Source organism: Ornithorhynchus anatinus, chromosome 11 (genome assembly GCF_004115215.2).
Source record: "Ornithorhynchus anatinus isolate Pmale09 chromosome 11, mOrnAna1.pri.v4, whole genome shotgun sequence".
NCBI classification, from domain to species: Eukaryota; Metazoa; Chordata; class Mammalia; order Monotremata; family Ornithorhynchidae; genus Ornithorhynchus; species Ornithorhynchus anatinus.
Window position 1 is genome coordinate 42,959,575 of NC_041738.1, and position 12,918 is coordinate 42,972,492.

A 12,918-nucleotide genomic window follows, 5' to 3' on the forward strand; every position below is an offset into this window, starting at 1 on the left:
CCCCTCTCCCTTCCCATCCCCTCAGCACTGTACTTGTCCGCTCAACTGTATATATTTTCATTACCCTATTTATTTTGTTAATGAAATGTACATCGCCTTGATTCTATTTAGTTGCCATTGTTTTTTACGAGATGTTCTTCCCCTCGACTCTATTTATTGCCATTGTTCTCGTCTGTCCGTCTCCCCCGATTAGACTGTAAGCCCGTCAAACGGCAGGGACTGTCTCTATCTGTTGCCGACTTGTTCATTCCAAGCGCTTAGTACAGTGCTCTGCACATAGTAAGCGCTCAATAAATAAATAAATACTATTGAATGAACCTATCCCCAAATTTCAGAAAATAGGGCAAGGGTTGTTGGGGCACAGAAATGTCCTCTGGTTGGAAGCTCTGCCATCAACTTCCCCTCAGGCCCTCTTCCCTCAGGTCTTGGACCACTTTTCCGGCTGCCAGGGCTAGGGAAGGAGGATCTGGGAAACAACCCACCCACCCAGCAGCTTGGGGCAGACAGGAAGGACCACAAGACAGCTGTCAGCTTCTGGATTTTGCAACTCGGGCTTTCTGAATAATGGCATGCAGCAGCCCTAGCATCCCGGGTGGGAATACTCTGCACTACTGACACTCATCAACACTCACTCTTTAAAGGTTTTTAATTAACTTCCTGTTTCACTGGTGGAATAATGAGTTTTAAACACCACATGATTCCAGTAAAGAGGTCAAACCAGCAGTGAGGATGTCAAAATAAATTAAGTTAGGAATTAAGAAGAGTTCCGGGGGGGTGGAAATATCATGCAATTAAAAATGTCTTGCTGCTCCGGCATTGGACAGCATGGCTACAAAACCAGCAGGCTGCTCGATGCTGTCCCTGTTAGAGCAGGTGGCTTGGATACCGGAATTAGCTCGGATGTTTGCCAAGTGTCACGGTTTATTCTATACAATGCCAGTGGCAAACTACAAGCTCTATTATTTTGGGAGTTGGGCCACAGGTTCATGGGGACACTCCCTTGCTTTCAGTGTTTTTCTTCTGGTAAAGGTAGATTTTTTTTCCTCCCAAAGCACCTCCCATTGCCATGGGAAATTTTAGGCAGGGTGGGGCTGCTATCATAACCACGAGGGTGGGAGACTCAGGGTCTCATCAATTAAAAGGATCCCTGAGAATGGAAGATCTATCTGTGAGCAGGACCACTCCAGCCCCACTTGGGTGGCACCAGAAAGGCTGACAGTACAGGTGATAGCTTCATTAGCAGCATTGTGAGTGTAAGTACATAATAATAATAATAATAATAATGGTATTTGTTAAGTGCTTACTATGTACCAAGCACTGTTCTAAGCACTGGGTAGATGCAAGGTGATCAGGTTGTGCCAGGTGGGGCTCACAGTCTTAATCCCCATTTTACAGATGAGGTAACTGAGGCACAGAGAAGTCAAGTGACTTGCCCAAGGTCACGCAGCCGATCAGTGGCGGAGCCGGAATTAGAACCCACGATCTCTGACTCCCAAGGCTGTACTCTTTCTGCTAAGCCACATGGTAGCAAGGGGTGCATAGTAGTAATGATATTTATTAAGCACTTTCTGTGTGCAGAGTACTGTACTAAGCACTGGGAGAAAATGCAAAAGTGGGAATTAAGCCTGGTCTCTGTCCCTCCTTTGCCTGCCAGTGATGTCCAGGGCAGGGAAGTCCACACTGTGAGAGAGACCCATAATCAGCCTGGGCCTCAGGGTCTCAGCTTCACTAATAATAACAATAATAATAATGATACTTAAGCACTTACTGTGTGCCAGGCACTGTAGTAAATGCTGGATTGGATACAAGCTTATCAGATTGGACACAGTCCTTGACCTACATGGAGCTCACAGTCTCAATCCCCATTTTACAGGAGGTAACTGAGGCACAGAGAAATAAAGTGACTTGCCCAAGGTCACACAACAGACAAGTGGCAGAGCTGGGATTAGAACCCATGACCTTCCGACTCCCAGGCCTGGGCTCTATCCACTAGGTCTTTCAGCTTGCTGCCTTCTAGGTCTAGATCTTATCTTCTTTCTGGGTAGGGAATGTGCCCATTTTTTTGTCTTGTACTTCCCAAGAGCTTAATATAGTGCTTTGCACCGTGCCAAAAACAATTACTTTCCCCATCTTCAGAGCCTTATTAAAGACATCCTCCAAGAGGCCTTCCCTAAGTCCTCATTTCCTCTTCTCCCACTCCCTTCTGCATCACCCTTCCATTTGGATTTGCTTCCTGTATTCACTCTTCCCTCAGCCTCACGACACTTATGTGCATGTCCATAGTTATGTATTTATTTGTTTGCTTTCATTCATTCAATCATATTTATTGAGCACTTACTGTGTGCAGAGCACTGGACTAAGTGCTTGGGTAGTACAGTTCAGCAACAAATAGAGACAATCCCTGCCCGCAATGGGCTCACAGTCTAGAAGTGGGGGAGACAGATATCAAAACAAGTAAACACGCATCAGTAGCATCATTATAACTAAATAGAATTATAAGTATAAATAGGTACATTTACATACAAGTGCTGTTGGGCAGGGAGGGGGTAGAGCAAAGGGAGCAAGTCAGGGCGATAGGGAGGGGAGAGGGAGCTGAAGAAAGGGGGGCTTAGACTTGGAAGGCCTCTTGGAGGAGGGGAAAGGGAGCTGAGGAAAGGGGGGCTTAGACTTGGAAGGCCTCTTGGAGGAAGTGAGCCTTCATTTGGGCTTTAAAGGGGAGGAAGCGTGATTGGCAGATTTGCTTATTTATTTATATTAATGTCTGTCTCCCTCTCGAGACTGTAAATTTGTTGTGGACAGGGAATGGGTCTTCCAACTCTATTACATTGTTATATTGTACTCTCCCAAGTACAGTGCTCCGCCAACAATAAGCACTCAGAAAGTGCTCAATAAATATGATTGATTGAACCGACTGGATGCTCAATAAATACTAATATTACTACTACTACTTCCAGTACTAGTGTGCCCAGAGTAAAAACATCCATTAAATCAATCAATCGGTGGTACTTTTGGAGTACTTCTGAATTCATTCATTCATTTGATCGTATTTATTGAGCGTTTACTATATGCAGACCACTGTTCTAAGCCCTTGGAATGTACAATTCGGCAACCGATAGAGACAATCCCTGCCCAGTAATGGTCTCACAGTCTAAAAATGCAAAGTGCTGTATTATAAGTGCTTAGGAGAGTACAACACAGCATAGTTGGAAGACATTTGCACTTGTGTATCTATGTACATATTTATAATTAGAATTCTATTTTTATTAATGATGTGTATATATCTATAATTCCATTTATATATAATGATGCTACTGATGCCTGTTTACTTGTTTTGATGCCTGTCCTCCCCCACTTCTAGACTGTGAGCCCGTTGTGGGCAGGGATTGTCTCTATCTGTTGCTGAATTGTACTTCCCAAGCTCTTAGTACATTGCTCTGTACACAGTAAGCACTCAATAAATACGATTGAATTAATGAATGAATGAGTAGACACGATCCCTGCCCACACTCAACAGAAGGAGCTTAGAGTTTAGACAACTGAGTAATTGTATGACTAGTTTATATAATCTCTATAGAAAGCTTGCCTGGGTTAGCTTCTCTATGCCTCAGTTTTCCCAACTGCAAAATGTGGATTGGATACTCGTTCTCCTTCCTACTTAGACCGTGAGCCCCATGAGGGACAGGGACTGTGTCCAACCTGATTAACGTCTCTCAACCCCAGCGCTTAGAATGGTGCTTGACACATAGTAAGCACTTAACAAATACCATAAGAAAATAAATAAAAACCAACTCTAGAGACATGTTCCAAACTCTCCCAATGCCCAGGGGGATTGAAGGTGGAAAAATGAATAAAATAGCACCTTTGTGTTTACCTGGCCAAAGGATTGTGCATCTCAGGGGGGTGGTTCTGGAGGCTATTTGTAGTTGGGTGAGAAGATCCCTATTGACACTCCACTATAACCAGCCTAGCTGGGCACTCTTGATTTGAGAGGTGAGAGCCAAAAACTTTGAGTCTTGGCCCTTCCACAGATCTAATATTTGACCCTCTATAAAATATATGTCTCCATCTATGTAGAAAGCTGGTATGAGGAGGGGTATTTTGGTAAAGCACTTAGGACTCTGAAGAAATGCTGCCTAATTATTCTTGTGGGGCCCACGTTTTGAGAAAATCCCTTAGAAGTTTAACTGGTTTTGTGGGAACCAGAGGAAGTGGCCACTGTTATCTTAGTTTGAAAGTTGCAGACTGTGGAGTGGGTATGCTCCCTGGGGTGATGTGTATTTTGCCAATGGCTGAAGCACTTAACGACTTTGAGGAGGGCAGAAGGAAGATTTTTGAGATGCAGTGAAGGGAAACTTCAAGTGACGAGGATGCAGAGCCAAGGATCCAGCCTCGTTAGGCAGGCCAACCTGGTGCCCGTCCCTCAGGAATAGGACAGCTCTTAAAACACAGCCTTTGGGAAAACTGACATCGCAAGAGGCAGATTCCACAGCACTGTCGGTACAGCAAATAGCTATTAAGAGTGAGGCATGATCTTGACATGCATGTGATGCGTAAAGGACCGTTGGTTACAAATTGGTCTTTTCAGCCTTCCTGCCTACATGGATGAAATCACCCTATGAGTAGCATTTACTTTGAAGGAGAAGGACAGATAGGCATTCATTTATATAAAATGTATATATGTTTTATCCATTATAAGATAAAAAAAGGAGGAGAAGTTGTCATCCTTTCTTAGGATTATAGAATCATGGGTTTGGCAGAGACCTTAAGGGGTCATCTTATCGATCCATCTGCCTTGGGGTAGAGCTGTACCTAAACCTGAGAGATAGCTGCTTCCCTTTTCTTAATACTTAAGTTTCCAGAACAGGTGACTTAGCAACCTTCCTTAGTACCCATCCTAATATCTAGCAATCTTTACAGTCAGACAGTTCTTTCTAATGTCTAATCTAAGCCTCCAGGATAGATCAACAAGAGCATGCCATGCAAGAGTCAGGAAATAATCCTTCCGCTGTACTTTTGGAGGATTGAGCTCAGTTTTGGGTCACTGCATTTTAAAAAGGATGTCGAGTAACAGAAGAGAGTACCGAGATGCTCGACTGAGACGAATAAAGGGATGGGAAATCTTTCCTGTGAGGAAAGATGAAAGGAATTGGGGTTATCTAGCCTGGGGAAAGGAAGGCTAGGGAAAGACTTAGAAGCCTTTCACTTACTTGAAAACAGTTACTACGAGAAGCTCGCTGACAGGGTCCACTAAAGTCCTAAAGAGAAGAAATGGGCTTAAATTAAACTGGAAGAATGTGGGAGTCAGAGGATCTGAGTTCTAGTCCCAGTTCTGCCTTGCTGTGGGTCCTTTGGCCGACTCACTTAAACTCTATGTACCTCAGTTTTCTCTTTGGTCCACCACTTACCTGTATCTCCCTACCTCGCAGGGGTGTTGTGAGGTGTAAAATGGGATAAATAATGTGAAAGCGCTTCCACCATTATTTGCCTTCCCTTGGACCGTCCCCTCCTCTTCCCCCTTTTCTTCCCTTAAATTTAGTAGGCTATAACCAGTGACGATAATAAGGTTCGGTGTCTGTTCGGTCTTGAAAATTGAATAGGGCCCTGGTGCCCAATCAGTGTTTTACAGGAGAGTAATAACTTCGACTCTACAGAGAATTTCACGAAATTGGTTTTTTTTTAAAAAAAAAACACTCATAATCGTGGTCTTGGCTGTAAATACTCACTTTTCAGCATTAATGATAGTGCAGTTTCTCAGCGAAGTGTGCTTTTCTGAACCCTTAATTCCTTCATGGCAGTTTCATTCTCAGATTCGAGAATACAGATTACATTTTCAGTGATCTGCAAGGCATCCCAAGCCCTAGGAGGAATGGCTGGCAAATTCCTTCAGTCTCAACAACGTGAGAAAATGCAAAAGGCCTTGAGACGGTTTAGAACAAGGCCAGGCAAGCTGAAGTTAATGAGATACAAATTGCCGCCTTTGTTTTAGAAAACCAGGGCTAAATGGCTGCAAAGAATCTGTGATGTTTGGGTTGTTCCAATTGCAGCATAATGTTTCCAGTTGGGGACTCAGGAGAAAGGGGACCGAGGTGCTGGGGATTGGTGACATTTAGACTTGCCCATGACCTGTCAAGTGGGCCACACTGTAAACTCCTGTGGGACAGGAATGGTGTATACCAATTCAATGTACTGTACTTTCACTGGATTTGGTACAACGTTCTGCCCACAGTAAGCGCTCAAAAAGTACCAATGATTGATTGGCAGGATAGAAGACTCCAGAATTGAACTATCTTTCTCTCTGGATATTTTTCCAAAGTCCTAGTCGTAGCACCTTGGCTTAGCGGATAGAGCACGGGCTTGGAAGTCAGAGGGACCTGAGCTCTAATCCCTGCTCCGCCACTTGTCTGCTGTGTCTCCTTAGGCAAGTACTTTCACTTCTCTGGGCCTCACTTCCCTCACCTGTAAAATGGGGATTAAGATTGTATGCCCAATGTGGAACAGGGAATGTGTCCAACCCAATTTACTTGTAACCATCCCAGCGCTTAGTACAGTGTCCGGCACTTAAGTGTTTAATAAATACCACTATTATTATTATTATTAAAATGGGTCCAGGATTAAGATGAAATCCTTTATTTTCCAGCCCCAAAGATACATCTTTTAAATCAGCATTACAGGAGCGGTCTGTAGGAAAATGGAGTCCAGCTATGGGCTGCTGAGCTTTACAGCAGTGTTTTCACTACTACTACTAATAATAATGGTATTTGTTAAGCACTTACTATATGCCGAACACTGTTCTAATCACTGGGGTAGATACAAGGTAATGAGGTTGTCCCACGTGGGACTCACAATCTCAATCCCCATTTTAAAGATGAGGGAACTGAGGCAGAGAAGTTAAGTGACTTGCCCAAAGTCACACAGCTGACAAGTAGCGGAGCCAGGATTAGAACCTACGACTTTTGACTCCCAAGCCTGTGTTCTTTCCACAAAGCCACGCTGCTTCTCAAGCCACACTGCTTTTCATTCAATCATATTGGAGCGCTTACTGTGTGCAGAGCACTGTACTAGGCAATTGGGAGGGTACAATACAACAAAGTCGGTAGACACGTCCCCTGCCCACAATGATTTTACAGTCCAGAGGAATTGAGTGCTTACTGTGTGCAGAGCACTGTACTAAGCGTTTGGAAAGTACAATTCGGCAACAGGGGCAATCCCTACAAGACATGCTACCACATAGTACAGGATGGGTGATTATGGGACGCTATTGGAAGCTGTGCATACATGATCAAGTTCAGAACTTGGGTTGTGTATTTACAAGAATTTAATGCCAAACTCTCCATTTTAGTAAAAAAAAAAATTAATATGATTCTCCTGATAATATATAAATAGGAGACATAGAAATGTTTTTAGAAAGAATCATATCACGGAGAATCAATAGTTGAGAATCAACCTTCTCCTTGCCTTATAAATTTCCCTAAATCCCCTAATCTAGGCGTTACACAAAAATCTATACTGTCCCAGCACTTGCTCTTCAGTCGGAGCCAAGATTAAGTTCTCAGACTCTCCACTGGAGTTTAGGCTTGTTTGTTATACAAATAGCTATTTTCCTAACTTGGCATAGAAAGCAACTGAACCGAGTGTGCAGAAGAGATCCTGGCACTGCGATTCCTCATTAGCATCATCTCTTTTGCTTAAGCACAGTGTGGTCCCCTTGTATTTGAAGAAGATGTTAATAATGATGATCACTATCCGTGGGTGGGAGGGTAGCTTAGATGCCTGATGTGTACAGTGGTTCTGTCCAGACTACACACTCAAGAAAACGTTGTGTAGTTGGTGGGTGCAGCAGCTAATGCCAGTGCCTGGAATTATTTTCAATTCTGTTTCTTAGACTCTTGGTCTGCCTAAATCCTGCTGCAAAGAGAAGCAGCATGGCCTGGTGGAACAAGCATGGGACTGGGAATAAGAAGGATCTGGGTTCTAATCCTGGCTCCCACACTTGTCTGTTATTGGACCTTGGGCAAGTCACCTAAGTTCTCTGTGCCTCAGTTTCCTCATCCTTAAATGAGGATTAAGACTCTGATCCCCAGTGTGGGACATGGATTGTGTCCAATCTGACTAGCTTGTATCTACCCAGTGCTCAGTACAGTGTCTGATAAATAGTAAGTGCTTAAAAAATACCATAAAAAAGACAACCCAAACCAGTGAGTATAATGCCATACTTTTTAACATGCCCACTCAAATTCTTTCCTCTTTCATACTGAGTTAACAAATAGGGCTGCTCAGATTGCACAGACGCTTTTGAATGCTACTGGTGTGGCTTTAGCATCTGGACAACCAATATTCCAGCCTCCTTGGGTCAGAGTGGAGGATGTTGCCTCCCTGGAAGCAGGATGAAATCTTGAATTGTTTTGCTCTTTCTGCCAGCTCCTGGGCAAGCCAGAAACCCACCTGGGAATCAGATCACAATCAATTCTGTTGGATGGTGATGGTGTGGGTGATAATGATTTTCTTGAATTGCTCTGAGTTTGGGGCAGTTTTCCAGCTGTCCAGGGTAACGCTTTACTCAATCAATCAATCTGGCATTTACTGAGCACTTACTGTGTGCAGACCACTGTCTAAGTATTTGGGAGAGAAGCAAGATTGTTCTCTGGATCCCTTCTGAGTGGGGAGCAAACTGGAAAAATTTTCTATTAATTTAGCCTTGCCATAACTTGATTTTTATACAAATTCCTCAGGTCAGCCAATGGTAGACCATTTCCTATCTCATTTACCACGTCCTCCTCCTCACACCCAACTCCCCAAAAGATCAACTGCATCTGACCCGATTATCTTGTCTCTAACCCAGTGTTTAGCATCCAGTAAGTGTAATAAATATAGAAGCAGCATGACCTAGTGGATAGAGCATGGGCCTGGGAGTCCGAAGGACCTGGGTTCTAATCCCACCTCTTCCACTTCTCTGCTATGTGACCTTGGGAAAGTCACTTAACCTCTCTGTGCCTCACTTCCTCCATGGGGATTGAGACTTTGAGCCCTGTGTGGGACAAGGACTGTGTCCATTCCAAGTATCTAATATCTACCCCCGTGCTTAGAACAGTGCCTAGAACATAGTAAGTCCTTAACAAATACCATTATTTTTTAACAAATATCATTATTATGAATATTATCATCATCATTATAATCTAGAGTATGAAGTTCTGGACCCAAGGACCCAGAAAATCCTGCCTAATTTTATTGGTGGATTTTGGGAGCAGGAGGGCAAGGGAAACTGCCTGCCTTTGATGCAGAATGGTCTACATGAACAACTAAGAATAGCAATTTCTACTGCAGTATGGGCTGTAGGGATTTTTTCTCTTTTCTTTCTTTCCTTCTTTCTTCCTTCCTTTCTTTCTTTCTTCCCCTCCCTGCTCAAGTCATGTTTGCAGAGAGATTGCTATAATGTAACAGAATAAATAGAATGTTTTCCAGAGGAATGAATTAGATGCCTGCAGTGCAGAGATAATATGCAAGCAGCCCAGGTTCCCATTGTGCACGAGGTGACACCTTTTTTATAGAGCTGTGTACATTTGTATTACTGCCAATTAATCTGCAGTGATATTATTAGTGGAGGGAGAGTGAATGTGGGCTCTGGAATGCATCTTTCTTGCTGGGAAGGCCATTGAGGCAGCCTGAACGGAAGAGGAGGCAGGCTGTTTGTCTGGGTTGGGTTCTGGGTAGGACCACGGGACTAGTGGAAAGATCACAGGCCTGGGAGTCTGAAGACCTGGGTTCTAATCCTGGTTCTGCCACTTGCCCTCTGTGTGACCTTGGACAAGTCATTTCACTTCTCTGGGCCTCAATTTCTTCATCTCTAGACTGGGGATTCAATACCCTGTTCTCCTTCCTACTTAAACTTTGAGGCCCATGTGAGACAGGAACTGTGTCCAACCTGATTACTTAGTACAATGCTTGGCACATAGTATGCGCTTTACAAATACCATCACCTTCATAATTATTATTATTGTCATTAAAACAAAGAGTCTTGGGCTGGAACAGCAGATAAGATGTTACAAATTGCCATCTTATGGTTATCTTTTAGGGAGAGATGCAGGCCAATAAGGAGGCAGGAGGATGATAGCTTCTATGACTTCCAAGTGCTAGCCTGGCCTGAAGAGACGATGATTGTGGGAGGCCAGTAACTTTGGCTGCTCTGAAGAGTTGACCAGAGCCCTGAGCTTCTTCTATGAGAGTGGTGCTATTAGAGTTGAAGTGCTCTGTCTGACCCACTGCCATTGCCAATGGGGTAAATCAGAGCTGTGTAGCAGGTTTGGAATTAATAATAATAATAATGTTGGTATTTATTAAGCGTTTACTATGTGCACAGCACTGTTCTAAGCACTGGGGGAGATACAGGGTAATCAGGTTGTCCCATGTGAGGCTCACAGTTAATCCCCATTTTACAGATGAGGTCACTGAGACACAGAGAAGTGAAGTGACTTGCCCACAGTCACACAGCTGACAAGTGGCAGAGCCGGGAGTCGAACCCATGACCTCTGACTCCGAAGCCCAGGCTCTTTCCACTGAGCCACGCTGCTTCCCCATAATGTTGGTATTTGTTAAGCGCTTAATATGTGCAGAGCACTCTTCTAAGCGCTGGGGGAGATACAGGGTAATCAGGTTGTCCCACATGAGATTCACAGTCTTAATCCCCATTTTACAGATGAATTACTTACTTGGTTCTAGGCAGTCAAGCCAGAGGTCCGGGACTCTGTGTTAGAATATGCTTCTGATCAGAAGGATCTGGATTCCGATGCTGGCTCCACCACTTGTCAGCTGTGTGACCATGGGCAGCTCACTTAACCTCTCTGTGCCTCAGTTCTCTCACCTGTAAAACGGTAATTAATATTGTGAGCCCCATGTGGGACGTGGACTGTGTCCAACTTGATTAATTTTTATCTACCCCAGGGCTTAGTACAGTGTCTGGCACATAGTAAGTGCATAACAAATACTGTAAAAAAAGGCTCAGTGGGTTATTAATATCATTAAAAGTCTTTAAACAGTCATGAAGGAGTTGCTCTATTTGGATGATTCTGCCCTTAAAGAAGGGCAACCAAGAAGACACGCTATTGACTGAGACCCTCCAAAGAGTCAACCTACTTTTATGGACTGGTAAAAAGCCTGAGAACTAATGAAGCAGTCTACCAGCCTGAATTTTGGGAAACAGCATGGTCTAGGTACCTGGGTTCTAATCCCTGGTACCTGGAGCACCTGGGTTCTAATCCCAGCTCTGCCGCTTGTCTGCTGTATGACCTTGGGCAAGTCACTTCTGTGCACCTCAGTTCCTTCATCTGCATATTAGGGAGTCAATGCCTCCTCTCTCTCCTAATTAGACTGTGAGTCTCACGAGAGACCTGATTTACCTTGAACCTTCCCCAGCACTTAGAGCAGTGCGTGGCACAAAGTAAGCGCTTAACAAATAACACAGCTCTTATTACTGAAACCCAACACACAATGAAAGATCTCCACTGGCAACACAGAATTTAATGTTGCCTCAGAATCCTGTTATCTGGGTAGCACAAGGTCGGGCGATGCATTGTTAGGAAAAGAAGACGAAAAGCCAATCAAGAAGGTGGGAGTGTTCTCTGGGAGGCTAACAGAATGGCCTCAACGTGATATCAGCTCCACCCACACTGAAGAGGGAAATTCTATCCTTACTTTCAGGGGTGCCATCTTTGCTTGTGAAGGACAACTCCATTATATATATACACCCAATTCTCTTATAATGCTGGAATTTACATTCTCAAGCGACCCTTTGTTGAGGAAAAACAGTGCTGTAGTTCTGTCATCCTGCAACTGATTTGCAACCATTTCTCGGGATGCCGTGTAAGCCGTCCAGGTGCATGATGTCAGACAAATGTTCCCTATTTCTGCTGTCAGTTTTTAGCCAGAGCCTGTGGTGAAAGCTTGAGTTCTGGGCGGACTGAATGTATTCTCTGTGATTGCCCAGGCAACATCTCCACAGGTGGCTTGGCTGCCATCTTCCTCGTCTCTTCTCCTCTGGCTCCCTGGGAGGTGTCTGCTAGAAGTTTTGCTGTTTGTCCCAGGGAAAAAAACCGCTCCACGTGGAGACTCCGCAGCATCTCAGTAAATTCCAAACGGGTCCACCAGCAAGGCTAGTCAGCGGCCTCCCTAGTATTGGTTGTTAGGGCGTGAAATTAGTTTAGATCAGGAAACTTCCCTTCAAGGTCCTGGAACGCAGTCGACTCACCAACATTTAGGTGACGTCCGTAGAAGACGGTCATTTACCTGTAAAAAAAGTAAACAGACATCATCATAAATAGATAGAATTATAGATATATACACATCAAAACAGGTAAATGAGTGCAGGTCTGCTCGGGGGGCATGTGATGAAAATGGACAATGGCAGGATACTCAACCAGCTGCTGGATGGTGACAGGGGGCACAGGCCAACAAGGAGGGCAGAATAAGTGATTTAAAGTCATATTAAATTAATCAATGGTATTTATTGAGTGCTAACTATGTGCAGAGCATTGTACTAAGCACTTGGGAGAGTACAGTAGAACAGGATCAGCAGACATGTAGATTAATGTAGCATTGAACTGCCAGGAGATGACCTCAGCTGACGGATCTGCCTGTGGGGAACAGCAATCAGGTGTCTATACCCCCTAAGCACTTTGATACTCACCCCCACCTACCCCACCCACCCTTATACTCCGCTGCATTCCCTATTTGTAATTTATTTTAACATCTGTCAACCCCACTAGCCTGTAAGCACCTTGAGGGTAGGGACTGTATCTATGAACTCTACTTTGTTGTATTCTCCCAAGTGATTAGTCCAGTGTTCTGCACATAGTAAACACTGAATAAATACCATTTATGAATGCAGTAAGTGATTGGAGTGGGGCTGCCCGCCTTCAGCAAAGTTGT